Source organism: Mobula birostris, chromosome 30 (genome assembly GCF_030028105.1).
Source record: "Mobula birostris isolate sMobBir1 chromosome 30, sMobBir1.hap1, whole genome shotgun sequence".
In the NCBI taxonomy this organism is placed as follows: domain Eukaryota; kingdom Metazoa; phylum Chordata; class Chondrichthyes; order Myliobatiformes; family Myliobatidae; genus Mobula; species Mobula birostris.
In genome coordinates, this window is record NC_092399.1 from 11698667 (window position 1) to 11714419 (window position 15753).

General features: G+C 43.3%; 1 protein-coding gene across 1 annotated transcript in view; it reads right to left on the bottom strand.

The window, feature by feature from the left end:
- Positions 1-15753, bottom strand: part of LOC140190469 (hippocalcin-like protein 1) — a 141525-nt gene that overhangs the window by 53818 nt on the left and 71954 nt on the right. The gene's annotated exons all lie outside the window — the stretch shown is intronic.

Below are 15753 nucleotides of genomic sequence, written 5' to 3' on the forward strand. Positions count from 1 at the left end.
GGCATCAGTCTCTCAGCATCTCAAAAACTCACCAAGAAAAGCAACAATCCTCAGAGAAGACTGCACCAGGGTCAGTTTTTTGTAAGGTTGAAAACTGCGGGTGCCAAGATGGCGCAGCGGGGCCTTTCAGGTTCAGTTCCAGCGCCGTTCTGTAAGGTGCCTGTACATCCTCCCTGTGAAATGTGTGGGTTTTCCCCTCGTGCTCCAGTTTTCTCCCACAGTCCAGAAATGCACCGGGTAGGTTAACTGGTCATTGTAAATTGTCCCATGATTAGGTTAGGGTTAATCAGGTTTGCTGGGGGTTGCTGGGGTAGCATGGCTTGAGGGGCCAAAAGGGCTACTCTGCACAGTATCACTAAATATACAATAGATAAAACTCTGCCACCGTCTCCAAGCCATAAAGTTTTGCCCGGAGACATAGAACCTTCAAATTTATCTTCAGTTTACTTTTAACCTATTTTGAGGATGCAGGATTTATTGGAATGAGACAATTTACTGCTGATTATTTCCAAAGTCTTGTGGTAAAAGGCCTGCGGAGAGAGAATAGGTCAATATCTCAACATCAAACACTAGCCGCTGGCTATAGTCACTTCCCACACTGACTTCAGTGAGAGCAAACAGGCATGAATGAGTGCCATTAAAACCCACACACAATGGACAAAATCTAATATTGTCCCTCACAACCAACATCCTCCAAACCACCAGTTCAGTCAACTGATTATCAATCCAGGAATAACCAGTTCTACTCAATTTTAGCCGACAATCTAAATAGTTAACAAGCATCTTCAGATATGATGGAGGGAAATTGATTCCGGAGAGCGAAGCCTCAACAGCATTACTGCAAACCACTTTACTTCAGAGAAATAATGCATCAACTGGAGAAGACAGAATTGAGGTAAAGTGCCAATCTAATTGTACATTAGAGGTGATCTTGCAATGAAAAAGCAGCACTATATAACCCCGGTGACATTACAAAAACAATAAGCTAAAAATATAAATATACAGCTGCACCAAAACCCTGTGATAGACAATCTTAATAAAACAACTCTACAAACTAATTGCATGAGTTCTTAACATGGCAAATAAAGATTTAAGTTTGTAATCTTTGTTATATTCTTTTTTTAAAGTCAGGTAAAGCATCACAATTTTGGGAATATTATTCCTACTTTTGTCCTTAGTTTCAGCATTAAACTTTCCAGGCATCCTTTGGCCAATTAAGGAGCCAGTTCTTTCCAATTTCTCCCAAAAGTTCAAAGTTCAAAGTTAATTTATTATCAGATTATGTATACATTATACAACCCTGAGATTTGTCTCCTTACAGGCAAAACAAAGAAACCCAGAAGAACCCACATACAAAAAGAAGACTGTCAAACACCCAACATGCAGTGAGAGAAGAAAAAAACAAATGGTGGAAATGATAAGAGCAAGCAAATGGAATTCAGAAGGAAAGCGAGACCATGGACATGAAGCCCAGAGCAGCTGGAACAGGGCACAGCCTCAGCAGCAGTTCAGGGCAGAGCTGAGTAAATGTCATAGAGCTGCGAGCAGAACCGGCCCAACCCTCTCCTCTCGTCCCAACACCCCACCTTTTCAATCCATCTGGCCCGGTGTTTGAATCATCCAGACATCAGGCTGTTCCTCCTACTAAGACCCAGGCCCTGTTGCATCGATAGACTCTGGGCCTGGACCGTGCTGCCACATTTCCACCCATACCTGACCCTTCCAAATCAGCCTGGCACTTCGATCAATCAAACCTCGCTCTCAGTTTAGTAGGCGGGCCTCAGATCTTCCTGTCCTCCATTCCAACGTTGCCGCTTTCCACTTGCCACAACTTTGCCTCAACCTCAACCCCGCCTTCACCTTGTACCCACACGCTTCGAATCTCGACTCAGCCTCACCTTCGCTCCCCTCTCCATTGTTTGCAGTGATGGTTTACCATAAATTTTACAAAGAGAAAGTGTTAGTAATAATATATTTAATTGTGTTGTTTGTTTTGCTTGCCACCAGTAAGTAGCCGCTGGACTTCACCAGCACAAAGATAGACTGAAGGGCAAGATTTCCTCCCAAGACAAAATCTTTCCACACATGCAGAGAACATGGCCTTACCTTCATATGACTTTAACTTCCATCACAAAGGCTTTCTAGTTCCTGTTAGAGTGAGTTGTTTTTGGGTAGATGATTTGTTTACACTTAAATGACTTTGGCCTCCAGACTTCTATTTGACAAAGTACTGTGGATTGAATCCACAACAATGAGCTTCCTAAAAAGGTGTGAATACCAGATGCTTCCGGCGCCGTAGTTTGACCTGATGCTGTAGTTTTGAAGACAGTATTATCGATACTTTATAAATATTAATTGTCTTCTATGTTAGCACATAAAATGCCAAATAAATGTATTGTGGATTTAACTTGTGTTCCTAAAGGCTGTGGATACCAACCCAGACATGTTGGCATCGGAAGGAAAGGATGAAGTTAGAAAGTGTGATGTTTGTATGTAGCTTCAAAAGGAAGCATTGTCTATGTATTGTCTATACCTTTTTAAGTAGCGATTGCTTTTGTGTTTAGCTTATAAATATCGAGCCCACATTGGGCTAGCAGACCTTTCTACCGAAAGCATCTCTATCGGTATGATACCTGTTGTACCTTCTTGTGTCAAATAAAGAAGCTGCTTTGTATCTACCAGTGACTCTGTCTCTCCGGTGATTCCATCCACGCGACAACAGTTCCTAGCAACCACATTTATCATCTGAGCAGAAGCGGGAAATTGCAGGGATGTTTTGTGGAGCTGAGTGCATAGTCAAAAATCACCTAAATTCGTTGAATACAATGGTACGCTTATCGGTTAGTGCAATCACATTGCAGCACCAGTGATCATCGAACGGGTTTGATTCCTGCCACTGTCTGTAAGGAGTTTGTACGTTCTCTCCACGACCGCCTGGGCTTCCTCCCACGTTCCAAACATGTACGGTTAGGGTTGGTAAGCTGTCAGCACGCTATGTTGGTGCTGGAAGCGTGGAGACATTCTTGTGCTGCTCAGCACATTCTTCACTGATTAGATTTGACTTGATGCAAACAGTTTATTTCACCGTATGTGTCAATGCATGTCTGACAAATAAAGCGAATCCTTCTTTCCTTCAGTGACAATCCCATTTACAGATAATTCCCCCCCACTTCACCCCCACGTTATGTCCATTTGGATAATGGGAATTTTCTCTTACTGAATTTATGAATCACTACCCAAAAACTTAATACAAGAAACTCGAGTTGGAGGATAAAGATTTTTATTTATTTTTTATCTCCCAACTCGAGTTGATGACATAGTCTTATCTTACAGAAAGCTATAATAGGGACTGTTTTCTAGGATGTGGGAATTGCTGGGTTACAGATTTGAAAGCAAAGGCATTACAATTTCTAATGCTTTATAGAAAACTGACACAAGTTAAAGATATCCCTTCAGCTGACAGCTGGCTTAACAACCATTAGCTTTTGATGTGGCACACAACTGTCATCATTACTTGAGAGGAAATGGAAGATCACTTCCAACGTTTGGACAAAGGTGAAAAAAAAGAGAAGCTTTCAACATCAGATAACCGAGAATATAAGATTAAAGCATTACCAAAAGAGGAGAAATGTCACTCATTCTGGGATCTTTGGCAGACATCCTAAAACGCCCAATAAATATAAACCATATGACCATAAGACATAGCAGCAGCATTAGGCCATTCAGCCCATCGAGTGTTATTCTATCACAGCTAATTTATTATCCCCCCCTCAACCTGTGTTCCCCCCATAACCTTTGACACCCTGACTAACCAAGAACACAACAAGACGTGCATGACTATTGCAGGAATCAGAAGCTCTTTCTTCTATTGGCTTCAAACGTAGAGAGCTGTGCAAGACAAACTGCTTACAGGTAACCCGAAAACTTTAACTTGGGTGCATTTGCACTTGCTGACATCAGAACGCGAAAGCTGGCCGATCAAATTTGGAAGTGGTATTCATATCCTCTCCCAATAGCTCATCCAGCATTATGTGCCTGTGGGGTTCTCGTGTAACCACATTTTTGAGGCAAGGGAGGGGGATTTAAGGGAGATTAATGGAAAAAAAAAGGTGACTTAAATCTGATTCATTAATGGACTGGTCTAAGAACACTGAGGCTGTCTACAAGAAGGGTCAGAGCCATCTCTATTTCCTGAGGAGACTGAGGTCCTTTAACATCTGCCGGATGACGCTGAGGATGTTCTACGAGTCTGTGGTGGCCAGTGCTATCATGTTTGCTGTTGTGTGCTGGGGCAGCAGGCTGAGGGTAGCAGACACCAACAGAATCAACAAGCTCATCCGTAAGGCCAGTGATGTTGTGGGGATGGAACTGGATTCTCTCATGGTGGTGTCTGAAAAGAGGATGCTGTCCAAGTTGCATGCCATCTTAGTCAATGTCTCCTATCCACTACATAATGTACTGGGTGGGCACAGGAGTACATTCAGCCAGAGACTCATTCCTCCGAGATGCAGCACAGAGCGTCAAAGGAAGTCATTCCTGCCTGTGGCCATCAAACTTTACAACTCCTCCCTTGGAGGGTCAGACACCCTGAGCTGACAGGCTGGTCCTGGACTTATTTCATAATTTACTGGCATAATTTACATATTACTATCTAACTATTTATGGTTCTATTACTATTTATTATTTATGGCGCAACTGTAACGAAAACCAATTTCCCCCGGGATCAATAAAATATGACCATGACTATGACTTCTGCTGTTTCAGATGGGAGTTAACTCCGCAACCTCCAGACAGCAGGCAACATCTGCTTTTTAGGGATTTCATTTATTTAAAGAAAGCAATGTCATTCAGATGGCATCAGCTGAGGGGAAGGGCAGGGAATCTCCTGCAAGTACAGTTTATGCATGTCATCGTTAGCTGTCTCTAGTGTATTGGCTCCCACTTCTGCCTGCTAACCGAAATGTCCTTCCTCCCTGCTTCCACAATGCTGGTGCCCCCCCCCCCCAAGTGATGTGTACTGAGTCCACGACTGTACACTCTGCTCACACACGACTGCATGGCCAAACACCAGAGCAACCACATTGTCAAGTCTGCCGATGACACGAGAATGGCGGGGCTCACCGCCAACAACAACGAGACGGACTACAGAGAGAAGATGGAAAAGCTCGAGGCCTGGTGCCGGGTGAACGACCTTTTCCTCAGTGGCAACAAGACAGAGGAGATGGCTATCGACTTCAGGAAAACCGACACCACTCACACCCCCTTTAAGTGGGCGGCACTGCAGTGGAAACAGTAAAGAGTTTCAATGCCTGAGAGTGCTCATCTCACACAACCTCTCATGGTCCTTGAGCAGTTCCTCCACAGATAAGGAAGCTCACCAATGCCTCAGACGAGTCTGAAGAGAGATGGTCTATACATTCCAATACTCACAACCTTCTACTATCCTAACATGCTGCAGCACTGTGTGGCATGGAAACTGCATTGCAGTGGACAGGAGAACTCTACAAAAGGTAGTTAAAACTGCCCAACGCATGACCGGCCATCAAGGACATATATACAGAAAAGTATATCATGAGGGGTCCCACACACCTTGTTCATAACCAAGAGAACATCTGCAGGTGCTGGAAATCCAAGCAACACACACAAAATGCTGGAGGAACTCAGCAGGCCAGGCAGCATCAATGGAAAAGTGTACAGTCAACGTTTCGGGCTGAGACCCTTCATCAGAATGCCCTTATGAAGGGACTCGGCCCGAAACATCGACTGTACACTGCTGCCTGGCCTGCTGAGTTCCTCCAATATTTTGTGTGTGCACCCTGCTCATGGACTGTTTGCCTCACTCCCATCAGGGAAGAGGCCACATTGCATCCATGCCAGAACCTCTAGACTCAAAAATAGTTACTTCCCCCGAGCCGTCATGCTGATCAACATCTGCACCCATTAACTCACTCCACCTCCACTACATACACATCACCCATACTAATGGGAATTCCCAACCTGAAGATTAATAGGTGAAAGGATCTTAATGAAGGGTCTCAGCCTAAAACTTCGACTTGTTATTCCTTTCCGTAGATGCTGCCGGACCTGCTGATTTCCTCCACCATTTTGTGTGTTGCTGCTCTGGATTTCCAGCATCTACAGAATCTCCTGTATTGAGGAGGCGAAAGGCCATTTTTGTTCATTTTAATATTAAGTTTTATTAAAAATTATGCAAAACTTAAACCTCAACAACTTAAATGTCCCGGGACAGCAAACACAAGAAATTCTGCAGATGCTGCAAGTTCAATGCAACACACACAAAATGCTGGAGGAACTCAGCAGATCAGGCAGCATCCATGGAAATGAACAGTCGATGTTTTGGGACGTTTCTTCAGCAGAGACTAAGAGACCCTTACAACCTTGATAAGAGGAAAGATTCTGTCCCCAGCTTTTCCTACTCTCGACAGGTGCCTGGATGTTTCAGATGTGGGGGCTGAGTAGTGGCTCACTTGAGACTCTTCTGCTGCACCTCACCATTTACACATTTCGTGGGGCACATTTGATCCGTTAACTTTCTGCATCCAGATAAGTGCATGTGGAATGGATGCAGCACAAACTGCCCAAGCTTCACTCAATTTTTTAACCTTGTTCCCACCATAACCACGCCACTGACCAACGCATTCCACAAGCATATGGTGTTGGTCAGTACTTTAAATAAGCAAAGTGCTCATAAAACAAAGTAACTGAAAATATAATTTTCTGAAGATTAAACACTTCCTCCTAGCATTGGGCATTATCAGTGAAGGAACAACATTACTGGCAAGTATTCAGGTATCATAACCATGCACTCATGGTAAGACTGGCTGAACGTTTGGTCAAAGATACAGGAGAATCGATTAGCTCCTAATGAAGGGTGTCAGCCCAAAAACATCAATGGTTCATTCCCATAGATGCTGTCTAGCCTGCTGAGTTCCTCCAACATTTTGTTTATGTGTTGCACAGGAGATGTTTTCTTCTGTACACTTTTAGATAATGCTCGCCACGACGCCTGACTATGTAAGTCGACCTCAGCAAGCAATTAAAGTTCCCTGACTTCACTGCATCATCATTCCTGAGGCCTGACATGGTCATTCTGTCAGAAACCTCGAAGCAGGTGGTCATGGTAGGACTGACCCTACCTTGGAAAGACCGGATTGAGGAGGCGTTTGAGCGCAAAACAGCCCAGCACCAGGAGCTGATAGAGCAGTGCCAGAGACAGGGGTGGAGGGCACGATGTGGGTCTTTAGAGGTGGGTGTAGAAGTTTTGCTGGCTGCTTGCTTGCAGAACCTACTCTCCCCTTGGCATTATGGGGGCTGCAAAGAATAGAGCCATCAGGACCGTCACAGAGGCTGCTGAGCGAGCCTCCAGATGGCTGTGGATCAAGAGGTGTGACCCATGGACCAATGCTGCTGGGACACAAGCAAGGACCTGATCGATCCTGGCAGGGTCGCCTGGCTGAGAGCATCCGATGTTGAAACATCCAACACTCCGATGAGCCCAGGTAACATCACTGATTTGTCCCAGCGCATCCTAGGATGCATCTCAGCATCATAAGCTCCCATTAATGGTTGTATTAGTTCACCAGCGTCAAAAATCAAATATTTTTTACTCTACGAGGGAACAAATAGGTACACTCACATGAAAGGTTAAGGTAATACAGGAGATACAAGACAATACTTCAATTCTTCTCTGTTACACAAAGGGGATACCAAAAGCACATGGAGAAATATTCAGCAGCAGCGTAGCTCAGAAAATTAACATTTTGCTCTGGAAGCATTGATGAACTGGCTTTTCTCTTTAGAATCACTCAACATTGAGGTGGAAGACAAATTCTTCACCACCTATTTCGTAAGGCTGCAAACTTACTTTCCTCATGTTTAAGAAAGAAATTTGCCAAATTGTTTTAGAATTATTTGTACAAACATCTCTACACAAAAAGATGTGTAGACTTTTGTTAGTTGTCTTTATTTAATTGAATTGACTTCACATACACAAGGAGTAAGCATTTTTACGTTACATCTCTGTCTGAATGTGCAATATGAAATTTATAGTAATTTGTAACAAACAGTATGTACAACAGGACAGTCAATACAGCATAGAAATGCAATTGTACCAGCGTGAATTCATCAGTCTGATGGCCTGGTGGAAGAAGCTGTCCCGGAGCCTATTGGTCCTGGCCTTTTATGCTGCGGTACTGTTTCCCAGATGGTAGCAGCTGGAACAGTTTGTGGTTGGGGTGACTTGTGTCCCCAATGATCCTTCGGGCCCTTTTTACACACCTGTCTTGTAATGTCCTGAATAGTGGGGAGTTCACATCTACAGATGCGCTGGGCTGTCCGCACCACTCTTCACAGAGTTCTGCAATTGAGGGAAGTACAATTCTCACACCAGGCAGTGTTACAGCCAGTCAGATTGTGTCTCTGTTGAAAGTCCTTAGAATTGGGGACTCATGCCAAACTTCTTCAACCATCTGAGGTGAAAGAGGCACTGTTGTGCTTTTTTCACCACACAGCCAGTATGTACAGACCACATTAGATCCTTAGTGATGTGTACGCCAAGGAACTTGAAGCTGTTCGCTCTCTCCACCCCAGATACATTGATGACAATAGGGGTTGGCCTGTCTCCATTCCTCTTGTAGTCCACAACCAGCTCCTTTGTTTTTGCGACATTGAGGGAGAGGTTGTTCTCTTGACAACATTATGTCAGGGTGATAACTTCCTCTCTGTAGGCTGCCTCATTATTATCTGAGATAAGGCCAATCAATGTAGAATTGTCAGCAAATTTAATCAGCAGACTGGAGCTATGGGTGGCGATACAGTCATGGGTATACAGGAAGTAAAGGAGGGGGCTTGGCTTCTAGGTTCTGAGACAGACTTCCTTAAAGACACCGTTGGTTTGTGAGCGATTGTGATGTCGTGAGGTTCGAGCAGTCGATCTGTCACTTCTGAGATATTCTTGATGTAGGGCAATGTTAGGCATTTCAAAGTCTGTTGAGTACATATGTTTCACTGTATACTACCCAGACTCATTTTCACACTTCAAATCTAGATTTCAGCATGGGCCAAATGGGACAACTGTGTTAATCAGATTTTTCTTTTTGAAGCCAGAATCCTACACACCAGTGTGGAGGGAATGTGTCAATGTTCCCTCCAATTTATAATGACCAGTATGCGGAAAAACCTTGAGGTGCCCAGTGATAACATCATGTGCTCACTGAATAATTTCTTCTATAAAAGCAAGTATAAATAAGCCAGTTCTAAAACCTGCAGACAAATCATGGGAAACTCCACGTTGTCAACACCGTCCACATCAGAAACTAGAAAAGGAAATGTGATTGTGTACGATTGTGAAATATACTTAACATGACAACAAGGTAGAGGGTGACAGCCTTCTGGTGCACAGGTTAAATTCCTTCTTGCGCTCATGCGCACACACCTTGGAGGGAACATTGGAATGTGTTCTCTAATTATGAGAATAAATACAGAAATCCCTGACTATGAAGAAACATTATTCTGTAACTGACCCACAACAATGAAATACCAGAATGTACAGCCCAGAAAATATAATACTTCAGTGACACAAAAGATCTTCCACAGCCTTTTAGGACAGCAAGCCAAACACTGGGTGAGCCAGTAATAGATCTTGTCCTTGTACGATTCACATAACTGTAAGGCTGTACGTCGAATGGGAGTTCTGTGTAGCTTTTGATCTTTAGAAATGCTTTGATATGTTTTGCTATGAGATTCCATACTATGATCAAAACAACTGGAATTTGGTCTGTATTTATCAGGAAGCAGAATTTAAAAATCAATTATTAAAAAATCTAAGAAATCCTAATGATAATTATTACAGCAGCCTTTTCAGGTGGATATGAAAAGGAAGTTATATGAAAGGATATAATTTGGGCACAAAATACAGTCAAATAAAATCACTAATTTGGGCAGACAGCACACAATTTACATTAGAGGGACTGAATCCAATTTATGCAGAAGGTAGCTATAATCCTGTATTGTTTAACAATGACTTGGAAACTATTACTTAGATGAAATGACTATATATATATATATACTTCAGTGTCATTTACAGAGCTTCTTAGAGAGCACTCTAGCACATGCCAGATTGAAAATAATGAATATCTTTACATTATTTGTTTCTATCAGATGTTAGCCGAGCATCTGAAATGAGCTGTTGTGATATCCTCCGCTCCAAGCCTGATTCTTTTATTATTGAGACAGATATCAAATAAAGTCTTTCATTTACACATCTGATGCACAGTTCAAACCGGTTGCTGCTGCAGGAGGTGGAAATTGAATAATTTCCTGAATGATATGAAATAACTGATCTCTGATTCAAATAGCTTATGATTTGCATGGTCGCAAATGCAGCGAAGGCAGTAATCGGACTGGGATTGCGTCATGCAGGCTGGTCGGATCAGCCTGTGGATAGAGCTCTTGCAACTGAGTTTCTCAATGCTGGTAAATGCCAATTTTTTTTAGATTAGATTATGAGAACACTCAGTCCTCTTTTATTGTCATTTAGAAATGCATACATGGATTATGAAATGATACAATGTTTCTCCAGAGTGATATCACAGAAAATAGGAAAGACCAAAGACTAACACTGACAGAACCACATAATTATATAGTTACAGCAGTACAAAGCAATACCATAATTTGATAAAGAACAGACAATGGGCACAGTAAAAAAAAAGTCCCGAAGACCCGAGTCGATCGACTCCCGAGTCCTCGATGGCAGGCGGCAAAAGGGAGAAACTCCCTGCCATAAACCTCCAGGCACCGTCAACTTGCCGATGCCTTGGAAGCAGCCGACCACAGCCGACACTGAGTCCATCCGTCCGAAAACTTCAAGCTTCCAACCAGCCCCTCCGATACAGCCTCCCGAGCGCCATCCTCTGCCGAGCGCCTTCGACCTCTCCCTGGCCGCTGAGACACGCAAAGCCGAAGATTTCGGGGCCTTCAGCTCCGGAGGTTCTGGTTACCACATAGTAGCAGCGGCAGCGAAGCGGGCATTTCAGAAGTTTTCCAGATGTTCCGCTGTGCTCTCACGTCCGTCTCCATCAAATCAGAATCTTCAGACAAGATATGAGCAGGAACAAGAACTTCATCCTTGCATATTAAGAATCTACATTCTCGCGGCGGGTCTTGGGGCCAATCGGGTGATCTGGCTCTCCACTGTCACCAAGAAGGTTCCCCGGGGCTGCGAGCAAAGTGTGCGGTAAGGAGGGAAGGTGGCCGGGAGAAGGGGCGCAAGCCCACGACCAGCGCTGCCTCTCACCGATTAAAGCGCGGAGGAAAATTGAAACCATCGAAGCGGGCGCGGAGGGTGAGCGAGTGCTCAGTACCGTCTACCAGCCTCTCGCTCGCTGCTGCCAGTGGAAGGTGTCTCTGTGTGACGGTCTATCTCCCCCTCTCACGTGCTACTCTTGAGGGAAGGTCCCCTGCATTTGAGTGATGTCTCTCTCCCTCAGTGCTGTCGGAGGATGGTGCCAGAGCAAGGTTTCATCGCTGTGTTTTGTAGAATTGGACTCTAACTCAGGTTTATGATGTGTTCTACCCCTGGTTGCTCCTTTTTTTTTGTTACTACTTTTGGGTGATTTTTGAATGGGCGGCCTGCAGATAATGAACACTGAGCTGAACTGTGGGTGAAATATGCCTTTTGATATTATGCTTTATATTCTGTACTTTTGCTGATTTTTTTTTTGTGAGGTTTGATGCTTTTCTTTGAACAGATTGGCTCTATGGTTCTTTGTTTCATGGCTGTCTGTCGGGAAGATAAATCTCGGGGTTGAATGCTACATACATACTTTGGTAATAAATGTACTTTCAACGCGTGGGGAATTCTTGGACTTACGACACAAAGTCAAACTGTTGCTGCTGCAAATACTTAGCAGGCCAGGCAGCATCCGTGAAGAAATTTCTTCAGGCAGATGACTATTTCATGGTCGTGGAGATGGTTGCACAAGAAGGAAGTGAGTCATCACCATGGCTGTATTTGTCTAGGTTGGGACTTGACGTTTCCCCCTGGGTAAAAGTCAATGAATATTATATACAGGTAGTTCCTGATTTACACAATGTTGCCTTTCCTGTAAACCTCTCTCTCTAAGCTTACATCCTTGCAAATTAGAAATGTCCAGTTTATATAGCTACCCACATCATTATCAATGTATGCACTCTTATGAGAATTCTTTCATTTCATTGAATATTGACCTTAATCACATAGCATAAGACCATAAGATACAGGAGCAGAATTAGGCCATTTTTCTACTCCGCCATTTTATCATGGCTGTTTTCTCTCTCAGCCCCAATCTCCTGCCTTCTCCCTGTATTTTGTCATGCACAGACTAATCAAGAATCTATCAACCTCTGCCTTAAATACACCCATGATACAAGATAACATATAATCATTAATGAATACCATGAAACATTTTGTTATTACTAACTTGAAAAATGGTTTAAAATGCAAGGGAGAATTTGTGCAAAGTCATATCCAGGTAGGTCAGGTTCTTCATAACCTGGAGAGCTCCTGTATTATTATTACCAGCAAGAATATGTTTCCCTTTCATAGGGTCTAGAGAAATGAACCACGCCATGCCCAACTGGAAACATGCCATTTTCTACAAGTTTTTGAACAAAGATTTCAATGGTATTGAATAACTTGTGCCTGGGAAATCTTTTCAAACGATCAGTCTACAAACACAAAACTGCTCTTAGGGAGCTGGGTGTTTCAATAAAAATATTTATAATATACAAAAGCCCCTGGAGTTTGTAATTTAAATTCCAGTTTGAATTAGTGAACACCCTTGCCTCTGTTCAAAATATCATGGGTTCAAGTGTATGATTAGGTAAAACTGATGCTTTATTGCAATACCAAGGGAACGCTGTATTACTGAAGGTGTCAACTTGCAGGTTAAACCTTCCTTGCTGTTTAATGGCAAATGACAAATACTCTTCAGAGAATGGGGTGCACTACCTGTTCACCGCCAATATATGGCTTTGATATTAATATCAACCATTTTCACAAAGTCTGAATCTAATTGACTGCTGGCATTTTAGCACATTTAGTGCATTATTGCAAAGTGCGACTCACGTTCAAAAAATGGGGTTTTAGTAAGTGTAATGCAATGTATCTTAAAAAGTCAAGTGAGCATGGGATTTGCACTATGAATGGTAAAGTATGAGGGAATATAATGGGACAGAGGAATTTAGGCGTACAAGTGCGTAGTTTTCCAAAAGCAGAATCATGGCTGGACAGTGTGGTGGAAAAGGCGTTTGGCTTGCTGCCTTTCTTCAGTCAGGCATCGAGTGTTGGAGGCTGGACATTAACATGTGATCATTTAAGTTATTGGTGTGTATAGTTTTGGTCAGCATGCTATAGAAAAGAGTTAAATCGGAAGGAGCGCACAGAAGGTTTGAAGCTGTTCAAAGTTCAAAGTAAATTTATTATCAAACTATATCAGTATATGTCACCAAACACAGCCCTGAAATTCATTTACTTGTGGGCATAGTCAATAAATCTATAGAATAATAACCATAACAGAATTAGTGAAAGACCGCCTAACTTGGCTGTTCAACCAGAGTGCAGAAGACAAGAAACTGTACAAATACAAGAAAGAAATAATTAATAAATAAACAAACAAACAAACAAGCAAGCAAGCAATATTGAGAACATGAAATGAAGAGTCCTTGAAAGTGAGTCCATTGGTTGTGGGAATATTTCAGCGATGGGGCAAGTGAAGTTAGGTGAAGTTATCCCCTTTGGTTCAAAAGCCTGATAGTTAAGAGGTAGTAATGGTTCCTGATCATGGTGGTGTGAGTCCTGAGGCTCCTGTACTTTCTTCCTGTTGGCAGCATTATGACCTGGGTGTCGAGAGTCCTTGATGTCGGATGCTGCCTTCCTGTGACAGATTTCCATGTAGATACGCTCAATGGCTCGGAAGGCTGTATCGTGATCGACTGGGATGAAACCATTAGCTTTTGTAGGATTTTCTGTTTAGACCATAAGACCATAAGACAAAGGAGCAGAAGTCAGCCATTCGGCCCATGGAGTCTGCTCCGCCATTTTATCATGAGCTGATCCATTCTCCCATTTAGTCCCACTCCCCTGCCTTCTCACCATAACCTTTGATGCCCTGGCTACTCAGATACCTATCAATCTCTGCCTTAAATACACCCAATGACTTGGCCTCCACGACCGCCCATGGCAACAAATTCCATAGATTCACCATCCTCTGGCTAAAAAAATTTCTTCGCATCTCTGTTCTGAATGGGTGCCCTTCAATCCTCAAGTCATGCCCTCTCGTACTAGACTCCCCCATCATGGGAAACAACTTTGCCACATCTGCTCTGTCCACGCCTTTCAACATCCGTTTGAGGGTGTTAGCTAGAATGCAGCCAGTCAATATACTCTCTACTACGTTTCTATAGAAGTTTGTTAAAGTTACAGAAGACACACCAAATCTCCGCAAACTGATTAGATTTCTTTATGTTGACACTTAAGTGTTGGTGCCAGGGCAGATCCTCTGATATATGTTAACACTAAGGAATTTAAATCAACCGAGCCTTTCCACCATTGTTGCAACGATGAAGACCAGTTCATGGGCCTCTGCCAGCTTCTTCCTGTAGTTGATCATCAGCTCTTTGGTTTTGCTGACGTTGAGTTGTTGTGTCACCACTCAACCAGATTTTCAGTTTCCCTCCTCTCTATCCCCATTTGTCATCACCTTCGATTTAGCCAACAGCAGTAGTGTAGTCACTAGAGCTGTGTTTTGCCACACAAGCATATTTATAAAGTGAGTACAGGAGTGGGCTAGGACTGTTTCCTCATTGCAGGGCACTTGTATCTACAGGTAAGTTCAGCTCGCACTTCATAGCTACAAATCATAATGTTAACAACAAGAATTCTGCAGATGCTGGAAATTCAAGCAACACACATAAAAGTTGCTGGTGAACGCAGCAGGCCAGGCAGCATCTCTAGGAAGAGGTACAGTCGATGTTTCAGGCCGAGACCCTTCGTCAGGACTAACTGAAGGAAGAGTTATCATAATGTTATACAGCACGGAGGTAGACCTTTCACCTCAAGTTCATGCATTCCTACCGTAACTGCCTTCCTCAGCTAGAGCTACTTCCCTACATTTGGCCCACATCTGTTTAAGCCTTCCCTATCCACATACCTGTCCAAGTGTCTTTTAAACACAATTGCACCACCTTATGAGTGTGGCTAGGTGGAGATATGTCTCTGCCAAAGGAGGTGTAAGGTGCTCCTTCCCTCCACTGGTCTGCAGGTCACCCTTGGGCAAGGTGTGGCACCTGCTTAGCAACCCCCCACCCGAGAAGGAAGGCCACGACTGCCAACGTCAGACGACACGGCGCATAATGATGATGAAGTACCCACCCAACCATTTCCTTTCACTGCTCGTTCCACATATCAAGCACCCTCTGTGTTGAAACACCTGCCGCCAATCCTCTTTAAGTCTTTCCCCTCTCATTTTATGCCCATACCTTCTAGTTCTAAACCCCTCTACACCGAAAATAAAGACCGATGGCCCAACTTAATGTGTTTTGAGATTTTATGTAAGATTACGCTCCAGCCTCCTTTGTTCCATAGAAAACAATGCCGGCCTATCCCATCTCTCCTCATAACTCAAGCCCTCCAGCAAGTGGCAAGTTCAAATGCAATGGGCAAATATTTACAAGAAACAATACACAACTTCCATG